General features: G+C 43.8%; 1 protein-coding gene across 1 annotated transcript in view; it reads right to left on the minus strand.

Moving 5' to 3' along the window:
* The window catches only part of PLEKHA7 (pleckstrin homology domain containing A7), a gene marked incomplete at both ends in the record, with an annotated part of 246,813 nt that extends 237,804 nt beyond the window's left edge, over positions 1-9,009 (minus strand). The window contains one exon of the mRNA XM_080697927.1: positions 8,967-9,009. The remainder of the gene's footprint in view (positions 1-8,966) is intronic.
* Between the last annotated feature and the right edge of the window lie 5,002 nt (positions 9,010-14,011).

Here is a 14,011-nt window from a genome sequence, read left to right on the forward strand (position 1 = left end):
TGCCCTCCTCGTGCGTCTCAGGCGACGCGGGCTGGGGCTGAGCCCACTCACAGGCGACGACGTTCACTTTGATCGCTTTGCTGCGGGGGCTTCTGTCACCCTTCTCTGCCAGTGTCACTCATTTCCCTTTGTATTTTGCAAAATAAGTATTCTACAAAGAAGTGCTTTAACACTATGTAAATAACCCATTCCTCATCAAATATTCAATGATTCATTTATTCATATCTGTAGATACCATTTTCTACCTAGTTCAACGCATTCTATTGTTACTATCATTATTTTGATATACAAATTTCCCCAGATGTGACCAACGCAAGCCCTCCGAGCTGGCTTCTACCCATTTGACAGTGTCGCTGTTACTCTTTTGAGTACTTCCTGGCTTGTCGGCATAATAAAATGCCAGGTGAGGCCAGGCACAGTGGCGTGAGCTGCAGGCCCAGCTACTCCAGAGGCTGAGGCAGGAGGGTCCCTTAAATCCAGGAATTAGGGCCAAATACCAAGAGAAAGAAAGGAAGGAAGGGAGGGAGGGAAAATAAAATACCAAAATACATGTCTCAAGCTCATCTCCTCGGATCCAGCCATTTCGCCAAGGGGCCCCAGCTCCTTTTCTTGGAGAATCGTATTTAGAAACCCAGATCGAGATGCTACCTTCACTTGTTGCTTTCAGATGTTGCTGTTCCCATTCAGTGGACAAAGTTGTATACACAGTTATATCTATAATTACCTCTTTTTTTTTTTTTTTTTTTTTTTTTTGCGGGTCTGGGAATGGAGCTCAGGGGCATTTGACCTCCGAACTACATCGCCTGCCCCATTTTTTATTCTTTATTTTGAAACAGGGTCTCACTGAGTTGCAGAGGGCCTCACTAAGTAGCTGAATCTGTCTTTAAACCACGATACTGCAGTCTCAGCCTCCCAAATGCTGGGATTACAAGTGTGCACCACCACACCTGGCTATTTTATTTATTTATTTATTTATTTATTTATTTATTTATTTATTTATTTATTGGTGGTACTGGGGTTCCTGGAAGCCCTTCTTCCTCTGGGCTACACTCCCAGACCTATTTTATATTTTTGAAACAGGGTCTCTTACACCAGCGCGGCTGGCTTCGAACCTGCGCGATCCTCGTGTCTCTGCCTCCCAAGTGCGGGAATTACAAGCGTGTGCCACCACGCCCGGCTTATTTATTTATTTATTTACTTACTTACTTATTTATTTATTTGGTATTGAGGATTAAACCTAGAGTCATTCTACCTCTGAACTGTGCCCCCAGCTCTTTTAATTTTTTATATTTTTAAAATTTTGAAACATGGTCCAGCTAAACTGCTGAGGCTAGCCCCAAAACTGTATAGTATTCCTGTCTCAGCTCTCCAAATGCTGGGATTTCAGGTGTGTGCCACCATACCAGCTATGGGAGAATGGCTTTGAGCTTGCCATCTTCCTGACTCAGCCTCCTATGTAGGTGGGATATAGGTGTGTGTGACCCCGCTGGTGGGGCTACCCTCTTGATTGGGCACTCTCCTTATCCCACTTGGGTTCCAACTCCCCAAGCTGGGCCCCCCCCTTTTTTTTTTTGCGGGTCTGGGGATGGAACCCAGGGGCATTTTGACCTCCGAGTGACACCCCCCACCCTATTTTTTATTCTTTATTTTGAAACCGGGTCTCACTGAGTTGCAGAGGGCCTCACTAAGTAGCTGAGGCTGTCCGCGAACCGTGATCCTCCAGGTCTCAGCCTTCCAAATGCTGGGATTACAAGCGTGCGCCACCACGTGGGCCCCCCTTTCAGAGACACCCTCCTCACTCTGCTTCTTCTCTTTGGTACCCGGCTCTTGGCCAAAGAGGTTCCCCTCCCTCTTCCCACTCCTCCACATATGAACATCCAACACATGCCTGACTTCTCACGCATCCCAGATGGCTTTCAGACTCTTTTTTTCAGGAAGGGAAAAGTTAAGGGCCTCAACATGTCTTAACAGGGACCCTGTTATCACTTTTCAGATTCACATGGAAATATACAAGCCCACACATCTGACACACTGTATAAAATTCTTAGACTAGCCAAGCATGGTGCCTGTAATTCCATCGTGGTACATGCCTGTAATTCCAGTACTTGGGAGGCTGAGACAGGAGTATCAAACGTTTGAGGACAGTCTCAACAAGTAGTGAGACTCTCTAACCTAGCTAGAGCCTGTTTCAAAATAAAAATAAAATGAGGTTGGGGGTGTAGCTAGGAGGTAGAATGCCCCTGGGTTTAATCCCCAGTATACAACATACACACTGAAGTAAAATAATGCCAATAATAATAATAATAATAATAATAATAATATTTTCAAAGAGGTGGGAAGAGAAAACTATTCTTTACAGAAAAGTGCCAACTAATGCACGTAGACAGCATTAAAAAATTACTATCAAGCCAGGTGCAGTGGTGCACACCTATAATCCCAGTACTTGGGAGACTGAAACAGGAGGATCACAAGTTTCCCTTGGCAACATAGCAAGGCTCTCATCGACTCTCATCGACCTAGGGAGAACTTGTTTCCAAATAAGAAATAAAATTGGAGTTGGGCATGGTGGCACACACTTGTAATCCCAGCATTTGGGAGGCTGAGACAAGAGGATCGCAGTCCACAGACAGCCTCAGCTACTACTGAGTAAGGCCTTTTGCAACTCAGTGAGACCCTGTTTCAAAATAAGAATAAAAAAAACTAGAGCTGAGTGTGTAGCTCAGAGGTAGAATGCCCCTGGGTTCCATCCCCAGTACTGCAAAAAAAGAAAAGAAAAGGAAATGGAAGGAAGGAAAAAGAAAGAAAGAAAGAAAGAAAGAAAGAAAGAAAGAAAGAAAGAAAGAAAGAGAGAAAGAGAGAGAGAGAGAGAGAGAAAGAGAGAGAGAGAGAAGGGAGGGAGGGAAGGAGGGAGGGAGGAAGGAAAGAAAGAAAGAAAGAAAGAAAGAAAGAAAGAAAGAAAGGGAAAGAAAATTGGGCTGTGGTATAGGTTAAAGGTAGAATGCCTCTGGGTTCAACTCCCAGTACCCACACACACACACACACACACACAACACACACACACACACACACACACACACACACACACACACACAGGTAATCCATGATAGAAAACTACCAACAGAATGTATATCTGACAAAGAACTTATATCTAGAATATACAAAGAATTTCTGCAAATCTATAATTAGTAAAAACTAAAATAAAAAATGGCCAGGAGCTGGGAGTATAGCTCAATGGTTGAAGACTTGTCTAGTACCCCTGGCACCTGGGGCTTCATCCCCAGCAAGACACACACAGCCAAAAGACTTAAAAACACTTCACACACAAAAAAATCTTTGTATGTGTGTGTTTATGGGATTAAACCCTGGGCATTCTCGTGCTGAACTATACCCCCAGCCCCTTTTCTTTTTTTGTTTTAAAACAGAGTCTTGTTAGCCGGGCGTGGTGGCGCACGCTTGTAATCCCTGCGCTTGGGAGGCGGAGACAGGAGGATCGCGCAGGTTTGAAGCCAACCACGCTGGCTTAAGAGACCCTGTTTCCAAATAAAGTATAAAAATAGGTCTGGGAGTGTAGCCCGGAAATAGAAGGGTTTCCAGGAACCCCAGTACCACCAAACAAACAAACAAACAAAACAGGGTCTTGCTAAGTTGCTGAAAGTCTCGCTAAATTACTGAGGCTGGCACTGAACCTGTGATCCTCCTGTCTCAGCCTTCCAAGTACTGGGATTACAGTTGTGTACCACCACACCCAGCTCACAAAGATGTGTGAATGGCCAGTAAGCATATGAAATGAAGTCCAACACCATTAGTTATCAGAGAGATGTAATTTCTTTCTTTCTTTCTTTCTTTCTTTCTTTCTTTCTTTCTTTCTTTCTTTCTTTCTTTCTTTCTTTTATTTTTTGGTGGTACTGGGGTTCCTGGAAGTCCTTCTTCCTCCGGGGTACACTCCCAGACCTATTTTATACTTTTTTATTTTGGAAACAGGGTCTCTTAAACCAGCACCTGCGCGATCATCCTGTCTCTGCCTCCCGAGCACTGGGATTACAAGCATGCGAGAGAGAGAGAGAGAGAGAGAGAGAGAGAGAGAGAGAGAGAGAGAGAGATATGAATTTAAAGCTACAATCCTACTACTAGAGATAGGATCGCAGGTTCATGGCCAGATGCCATGCTGTTTAGACTTTCCAGCAACAAGGATCGTAAGCCAAATAAACCTCTTTTCTTTATATATTACTTAGTATCAGGTATTTTGTTATAGCAACACAGAACAGCCTAAAACACTTTGTTCTGAATGGTGATAACATGGATATATGCAATTATCAAAACTCATGACACTAAGCTGGGTGTAGTGGCGCACGGTTATAATCTCAGTACTTGGGAGACCGAGACAGTAGGATCACAGGTTCTCAGCCAGCCTCAGCTACTTAGTGAAGATCTCTGCAGCTTAGCAAGACCCTGTTTCAGAATAAAGAATTAAAAAAATAGGGCTGGGGATGTAGTTCGGAGATAGAATGCCCCTGGGTTCAATTCCTAGTACTAAAAACAAAACAAAACAAAAAACAACTCATTACACTAAATATATAATACCTATACATCTTATTGTATGCAAATTATATTTCAATTTTTTCTAAAAAAGAAGGCTATCCAGATTGTTGCTATAACAAAATACTCCCAAGTTCTGAGGTTATAAGCGTGTGCCACTACACCCCACTTAGTGTCATGAGTTTTGATAATTGCATATATTCATGTTATCATCATTCAAAACAAAGTGTTTTAGGCTGTTCTGTGTTGCTATAACAAAATAACTGATAAAAAGCTATCCTATATTTAAGAAGAATAAAAAGATGGAGAGACAAAACTAATGGCAATATGCAATCCTTAATTAGATCCTGGATTAAAGGGGAGAGAAAAGGCCACAAAAGGCATTTGGAAAAATCCAAGTATAGGTTTTACATTAGTTAATGGTAGTGCAACAAATAGTATAAGAATAGTATCATAGTTATATAGGAGAATGTTCCTTTTCATTGGAAATACACACTGAAGTTTTAGAGCTGAGATGTCATGATTTCTGCAATCAATTTTCAAGCAGTACAAAAAAATAAAAGATAAAGCAAATGTTACAAAATGTCAACAATTGGTAAATCTAGATACATGGATATTCACTGTAGTATTTGCAAATTTGCAACTTTCTGTAGGCTTCACATTTTTCAAAATAAAAAATTAAAGAAATAGCCGGGCGTGGTGGCGCACGCTTGTAATCCCAGCATTTGGGAGGCTGAGACCTGGAGGATCATGGTTCGCGGACAGTCTCAGCTACTTAGTGAGGCCCTCTGCAACTCAGTGACACCCGGTTTCAAAATAAAGAATAAAAAATAGGGCAGGGGGTATAGCTCGGAGGTCAAATGCCCCTGGGTTCCATCCCCAGACCCGAAAAAAAAAAATTAAAGAAATAACAAGTAGCCTGGCATGGTGGTACATGCTTGTAATCCCAGCATGCAGGAGGCAGAGACTGGAGGATCGCGGGTCATGGACAGCCTCAGCTACTTAGCAAGGCCCTTCGCAACTCAGTGAAGCCTTGTTTCAAAAACAAAAAGACTAAAAAATAAGGCTGGAGGTGTAACTCAAAGGTACAATGACCCTGGGTTCCATCCCCAGTACTGCAAAAAATAAAAAATAAAAAATAAAAAAGGAAAGAAAGAAAAGAAAAGAAGAGAAAAGAAAGAACAATTAGCCGGGTTCTGTGACATTCACATGTGATCTCAGTACTTGGGAGGCTGAGAAAAGAAGATTGAAAACCAAACATGGTGGCACACGCTTGTAATCCCAGCATCTGGGAGGCTGAGATAGGAGGATCTCAGTTTGCACCCAGCCTCAGCTACTTAGTGAGGCCCTTTGCAACTCAGTAAGACCCTGTTTCAAAACAAAGAATAAAAATATGGGGTTAGGGGTGTAGCTTGGAGGTAGAATGCCCTGAGTTCCATCCCCACTACTGAAAAAAAGAAAAAGAAAAAGATTGAAAGTTTGAGGGCAGCCTCAGCAACTTAGTGAGCTCTATTTAAAAATGTAGCTTAGTGGTAGAGTATCCTTGGGTTCAATCCCCAGGGCCACAAAAATGAACAAAATTAAATATTAGAGGGCTGGAAGCATAGCTTGGTGGTGTAATGGTTGCCTAGCATGCTTGATCCCCAGCGCTGCCAAAAAAGTTAAACATTAAAATAACTTTTTTTTTTTTTTTTGGCAGGTCTGGGGATGGAACCTAGGGGCATTCAACCTCCAAGCTACACCCTTTGACCTATTTTTATTCTTTTTCTGAAACAGGGTCTCACTAAATTGTGGAGGGCCTCACTAAGTAGCTGAGGCTGTCCTTGAACCGTACTCCTCCAGTCTCAGCCTCCCAATTACAAGCATGGGCCACCATGCCCCATGGCAAAATAACTAGTTTAAGCTGGATATAGTGTCACATACAGGTAATCCCAGTCCTGGGAGGCTGAGACAGGAGGTTCACAGATTTGCAGCTAGCCTCAGCAATTTAGGTACTCTGCAACTCAGTGAGACTGTTTCAAAATAAAAATAAAAATAAAATAGGGCTGGGGTGTAGCTCAGAGGTAGTATGACTCTGAGTTCAATTCTCCAGTAGTACAAAATATAAAATAAAATAACTAGTATAAACTAGTCAAAAATATATAAACTTTAATTTTCTTATTTTCTTTCTTCCTTTCTTCCTTTCTCCCCTCCCTTCCTTCCTTCCTTCCTTCCTTCCTTCCTTCCTTCCTTCCTTCCTTCCTTCCTTCCTTTCCTTTTTTGCAGTACTGGAGATTGAATCCAGGGCCTTGTGCATGTTATGCAAGCCTTCACCACTGAGTTAGATCCCTAGCACAGAAACAAGCAAGTTCAGTATGAAAAAACTCCTCATGGCACCGGGCGTGGCGGCACACGCTTGTAATCCCAGCACTTGGGAAGCTGAAACAAGAGGATCTCGGTTTGCGGCCAGCCTCAGCTACTTAGTAAGGCCCTTTGCAACTCAGTGAGACCTGTTTCAAAATAAAGAATAAAAAATAGGGCAAGGTGTGTAGCTTAGAGGCTAAATGCTCCTTGGGTTCCTTCCCCAGACCCCCCCCCCACACACACACAAAAAAAAAACTCTCCATGGTGACAAATGTCTTTAATTCCAGCTACTTGAGAGGCTGAGGCAGGAGGATTGCAAGTTCAAGGCCAGCTTTTGAAACTTAGTAACACCCTATCTCAAAATTAAAAATTTAAAAAAGGTCTGGAGGATATAGCTCAGTGGAAGAGCACCCTTCTAGTACGTGGGAAGGCCCACATACTAGAAGTTCAATCCCCAGCACTGGAAAAGTCAATATATAATAGAAGTTCAATACTAGAAGTTCAATATATAATAGAAGTTCAATCCCCAGCACTGGAAAAGTCAATATATAATTGAAAGAGCTTATTATTAGCACAGTAACTAACAAATAGCAGGTACTCAATAAGTAAAAATTCCTTCCTTTCTTTTTTGCCCTGCACTTAAACACTTGCATCCCTTTTCTGTCTTCATTCCTCCTCCACTACCAATGTCCACAATTGTGCATTTGATTAATAAATATTAATTTAATATATATATTGTATTCTAGGCACTATTCTCATATATAGCTGCATACACAGAACAGACATGAAGCCAGGTGTGGAGGTGCATGCCTGTAATCCTAGTACTTGGGAGGCCGAGACAGGAGGATTGCAGGTTCTAGGCCAGTCTCATCCTTAGTGAGACCTTCAACAACTTAGACCCTGTTTCAAAATAAGAATGAAATAAAACAGGGCTGGGGTCTATAATTCAGAGTTAGAAGGCCTCTGGGTTTAATACCCTATACCACAAAATAAAATAGAATTGGGCTGGTAGTGTAGCTCAAAGGTAAAAGCCCCCTGGGTTCAATCTCCAGTAATACACACACACACACACACACACACGGAAAGTCTCTGCCTTCATGTACTTACATCCTACTACTGTCCCGTCCCCATTTTTATTAATTCCAGTCTCTTTAGCATTATACAGGCCCCATCCCTCAATCCTAAAGGTCCCTTTCCTGCTATCTTCTTTAAGAACTAGGCCCAAGTTCTCTTTCCTGAAGCCATCTCCCTGATAGTCACTGGAGACGCCTTGCGAGGAGCCTCGGGTCCAGTTCTGTGGCCCTCTGGTGGCTCAGAGCCCGGCACCTTTTCTCTAGGGCCTCTGCTTCATCCGCTCCCCCTTGGGAGGCCCAGGCCCCAGGGATCTGTGCACCCAAGCATTCTGGTTTCCCTAGGTCTGGGCTCAGAGTTATGATCTGTGAGCCCCTTGGTCTGAGCCACAAGTTTGCTAAAGGCCGCTGACTACAATTTGAAGAGACAGTGCTCACGGGAGAATAGTAGTACTATAAAGATGATGCCTTTAATAGAACTCCTTAATTCTTTTTTTATTCTTTGCTTTTATCTTATGCCCAAAGCAATTCATACTTTTAGTGAAACATTAGAAAACAGACCTGCAAAAGAGAGTTTAAACAACTTTTATAACCCCACCTAGAGATGACTTCTGCTCACACCTGGAATAGGAAAGAGAGAAGAGGGCAACTAGGCCAGGAGACCCAGCCTCAGGTCCTCAGGCACCTCCAAGAAGAGCCCCAGAGCAAGGCTCTTGGAGCGTCCACTTACCCATGCACGGAATGAGCACTTAGTTAAAATACCTTTATTCCTCTGCCATGGTGCCATGGTCCTGCATCCCAGCTGTACATCAGGATTACCAAGGAACTCTTTAAAAAATATAGATGTGATCAGATGCAGGGGAGCACTACCTATAACACCAGTACTTGGGAGGCTGAGATGGGAGGATCGCAGGTTTGAGCATGCAGTAACTTCATGAGATGATTTCAAAATAATAATAAAAAAGAGCTGGAGGTGTAGCTCAGAGATAGGATTTCCCTGGGTTCAATCCCCAGTACTAAGAGGAGAAGGAGGAGGAGGAGGAGGAGGAGGAGGAGGAGGAGGAGGAGGAGGAGGAGGAGGAGGTGGCGGCGGCGGCAGTGACAGCAGCAGAGGCAGCAGATATCTGGTGCCTCCTCCCACTGCAGCAGGTCTCTGCTTTCTGGAGCTGAGCTTGGGAATCAGTATTTTTTCAAGCTTGCTGGTTGAGAACCATTGGTAATATCATTCTAGACAAATGTGTGCCCATACATATTTTATAAAAAATGTACGTTATATATTAATTTATTTAAACCGTCCACTAATCAGTCACACAGTTCCAATTTTCTACTGTTACAAATATTGAAGAGCAGTAAAAGTAAGCTAAAAACAAATTATGAGAAATTAGGAAAAAACCTTGAAACGTTCTACAAATGGACAGAAATGCTTAAAATCCTTTGGAGCATTGAAAATTGTCTGATAAAGTATGAAAACTACTGACAGTACAGGAACAAATATCCAGCAACTGGGGAATAGCCATTTTCAATCGAGTCATTGTTTCAGTCAAAATGTTGCATTCAAAAGATGACTCTTAGTAAAATTGCTTTCAGCCTGGTGTGAGGCAGCCAGCAAGAGGTTCCTGACAGTTTCCTGGTGTCCTTGGAAGTTCAAGAGCCCCACTCCTGATGATCCTACCCAGGAAATAAGCATCAGACAACTGTGGGGCGCACATGTAGGAAGTGTTTGCTGATTCTCTGCTGTGCCAGCTCTGTGCTGGCCACTGGGAGTACAAGGCAATAAAGACAGTTTCTGCCATCTCCCCTGCAGGGGCTCGCAGGCCTGGCTAGCCTGCCAGATACATTTATAACAATTCTCATACAGGCTGAGATGGGAGAATTGGGAGGTGTCGTCAATGGGCAGAAGCAGGTGAAAGCTACTAACTACCCTGTTCCTCCTGCGGCCATGGAAATACAGAAATAGAGCTTCTTACTTTTGCTATGAAACACACTACCAAACCGTAGGGAAACTTGAGCATCTGGTTATGCAGAGGGTTATCTCAGCCAGGAGTGCAGGAGGTCGTGTCTGGTGGTTCTCCCTGGCTATTTCCTGGTGCACCTACATGGCCAAGGCTTCCTCACATCTTGGAGGCCTTGGGGTTTCTGCCCCGGGCTTGAGAATTTCTGAAGTGTTACTGCATCTGAATTCACTAGGTACAAGCAAGCCACAAGCCTGCCGAAGTGATGGCGAGGCAGTTAGACTCCACCTCCCGATGGAAAGTAGACACCTGGGGAATGGAAAATTTTGCGGTGGCCATCTTGAAAAAATATGCTCTAAGTTGGGCATAGTGGCTCACACCTGGAATCCTAGCTACTAGGGAGGCTGAGGCAGGAGGATGGCAAGTTCAAGGCCACCCTGGGCAACTTGGCGAGACCCTGTCTCAAAATAAAAAATAAAGTCAGACATCATGGCCCATGCTTGTTATCTAAGTACTTGCAAAGCTGAGACAGGAGGATTGCAGGTTTGTGGCCAGCCTCAGCTACTTAGGCCCTCTGCAACTTAGTGAAACCATGTTTCAAGATAAAAAATAAAAAATAGGTTTAGGAGTGTAACTCAGAGGTAGAATGCCCCTGGGTTCAATCCCCAGTACAGGAAAAAAAAATGAATTAATTAAATAAATAAAAATAAAAGCCATACTGGGCGTGGTGGCGCACACTTGTAATCCCAGCATTTGGGAGGCTGAGACAGAAGGATCGTGCAGGTTCAAAGCCAGCCTCAGCTACTTACTGAGGCCTTTGCAACTCAGTGAGACCCTGTTTCAAAATAAAGAATAAAAAATAGGGCTTGGGGGTGTTGCTCGGAGGTAGAACGCCCCTGGGTTTCATCCCCAGTACTGCAAAAAATTTTTAAAAATAATAAAAATAAATAAATAAAAGCCAGGTTTAGTGGTGCATGCCTATAATACCAGTACTTAGGAGGCTGATACAAGAGGATCACAGGTTGGATAATTTCGTGAGACTTTCAGCAATAAAAAATTAAAAGGGCTGGGGCGTAGCTTAGAGGCAGAATGCCCCTGGATTCAATCCTCAGTGCTATAATCAACCAATCAATCAATCAATCAATGAGCTGGGGAGATGGCTCAGTGGTAGAGCACTTTTTGGTTCAATCTCCAGTCCTGCCAAAAAAGAAAAAAAAAAATTTAAAAAAAGAGGGAAAAACACCATCACCCAAAAAACAGGCCCACCATTTGCTGCCCAGTCTGAGCAGGTCTGTGTGGGCCTGGCAGGTTGGGTGTGGGTAAGAGGGGAAGGAAGCTGTTCTCTTCTGTCCTTACACAATTTCATTTGACCATGGCTTCAGCTTCTGCTCCTGCCTGACAACTCTCGATCTCTAGCCCAGATCTTTTGAGCCTTAGACCAGTATGTCCAGTGGCCTGCCTACTTTATCTCAGATTCTTCAGGAAAATGGAGATGCTAATGTCATCTCCCTCACAGAATGACTGAAGGCAACACAGCCAATATGAGTACAGTGCCGGGTGTGTGTACGTGCTCAGGAGTGTTAGCTATTGTTATTGGTCATCTCTTCTTGGTTATCTTAAAGGCTTGCCAAACTCAACATATCCGAAGCTGAGCTCATATCGTACTGCCCAGGCCTGCCCGGCCTGTCCTCCCCATCTCCTTTGCCTGTGCCTGAGTCCTGACAATCACCTTCCTCTTTGTTTTCTTCTTCTCTTTTTATTTATTTATTTCTTTTTGCTGTACTGGGGATTAAACCCACGGGCATTTTACCTTTGAGCAATGCTTCCAGCACTATATTTTGAAACAATTGCTGAAGACTTCGCTGAGTTGCTAAGGCTGAGGCTGGCCTTAATCCTGCAGACCTTCTGTCTCAGCCTCCCAAGTACTGGGATCACAAGTGTGCGCCACCATGCCTGGCTGGCAATTACCTTTTTATACCTCTCTCCCTCAGTCTCCTCATGTCTAACCCAACCTCGAGTCTTAGCAAATTTACCTTTTAGATATTTCTCCACCCCAACACCTTAGTCCAAACTACAACTCTCTCTCCTTTGAATTTAGACCGTGGCCTCCTCACTGGTTTCCAAACTCACTAGGTCCAATTTTCCTTTCATATACTTTTTTTTTTTTTTTCAATACTGGGGATGGAACCCAGGGGCAGTCTACCTCCGAGCTACACACCCAGCCCTATTTTTTTATTCTTATTCTTTATTTTGAAACAGGGTCTCACTGATTTGCAAAGGGCCTCACTAAGTAGTAGCTGAGGCTGGCCATGAACCGCCATCCTCCCATCTCATCCTCCCAAATGCTAGGATTACAAGCATGCACCGGGAAATTTTCTAAATTTAAATCTGATCATGTTACTTCTCTGGCTAAAAACTCTTTTATCAATTCACTGTTGCACTAAAGAAAAGACAGTTTCTTCATTTTTTTTCTTTTATTGGTGCAGGTAATGAAACCCAGGGCCTTACATGTGCTAGCACTGAGCTACACTTCCAGCTCTTTTTATTTTGAGACACGGTCTTGCTAAGTTGCCCAGGTTGGCCTCCTGCCTCAGCTCCTTGGATTACAGGTGTGTACCACCATGCCTGCATCATTTTCTCTTAAAACCCCAGGCATATCTCCTTAGTAGCACTTGTGACATTTGTTTGGTGATTATTTGATTAATATCTCTTCTCCAAAACCCAGTAGGCTCCATTAGGGCTAGGACCATGTCTGGGTTTGCTGACTCTAAGCCTAATAGAGCACCTGACTTATGATTCAATAATGATTAATAGATGGATGGATGGATGGATGGATGGATGGATGGATGGAAGAGAGAGAAGGCCTAGGACCATTATGTTTAGGGAATGTTGGTGAATGAATGAATGTTGTTTGGGCAGAGCCTAGATGACTCCCAGTACACTTGACTGTCTAACCTAAGGCAGATGTAGGCTAAAGAAATCAGATTGGAGACACTCATCTTCCCTGCCCCAGGGCCTCTCTTCTGGAGGTGTCTGAGACTCTCGGGTAATTTCATGGCTTCCAGAACTTAGTACAGCACAGCCAATGGGATTTGGGGCCTGCCTGGTCCAACGTCCTCCTTTTCCAGATGAGGGTCAGGCCAGCAGTGAGTCTTGCCAGCCAGTGTCCACACAGCCCAGGGCAGTGCAGATGGAGAAAACAGCTTGGGCACTTGAATCTGCTATTCACAGGTTCGCTCATTCTCCTGGGCGTGGTGTTGGGAGTTAACTGGCATCCCCTGCAGGTCTAGCTGGCCTCACATTCCCTTCCCTGCAGGGCGGCCCTCTGGCCATGTGCTCTGGGCCTTACCACCCCCACCCAGGGTGGTAGGGTCTTACCTTTCCAGTCCGCATCCCATTCTTCATCTTGATTTCAAAGATCAGAGAACTGTCCTTGATGCAGTACTTTCACAGGTTTGGGGGCGGGGGGGGGGGGTGTCACAGCCCAGGCTGCTTGGGGAAAATGTGAAGAAATAAGCCCCTTTATTTCTAAAGTCTGGTGCTGGGCATCAAAACGATATAAAGACTCTAGCCGGGTATAGTTGTGCATGCCTGTAGTCCTAGTACTTGGGAGGCTGAGAAAGGAGGATCACAAGTTCACAGCCAGCCTCAGCAATTTAGCGAGGCTCTTGACAATTTACTAAGACCTTACTTTAAGATAAAAAATAAACGGGGGGGGGGGCATGGTGGTGAACGCTTGTAATCCCCGCATCTAGGAGGCTGAGACCCGGAGGATCGTGGTTCACAGACAACCTCAGCTACTTAGTGAGGCCCTCTGCAACTCAGTGAGACACAGTTTCAAAATAAAGAATAAAAAATAGGGCAGGGGGTGTAGCTCGGAGGTAAAATGCCCCTGGGTTCCATCCCCAGACCTACACACATAAAAAAAGATAAAAAATAAAAGCCAGGTATTGTGGTGCATGCCTATAATCCTAGGCTCAGCAACTTAAGGAGATTGTTTCCAAATAAAAAATAAAATAGGGCTGGGGATGCAGCTCAGAGGTAGAATGCCATTGAGTTCAATATCCAGTCCTAATTAATCAATCAATAATAAATAAATAAACAAAGAAA

Source organism: Muscardinus avellanarius (genome assembly GCF_963383645.1).
Source record: "Muscardinus avellanarius genome assembly, chromosome: 1".
Classification (NCBI taxonomy): domain Eukaryota; kingdom Metazoa; phylum Chordata; class Mammalia; order Rodentia; family Gliridae; genus Muscardinus; species Muscardinus avellanarius.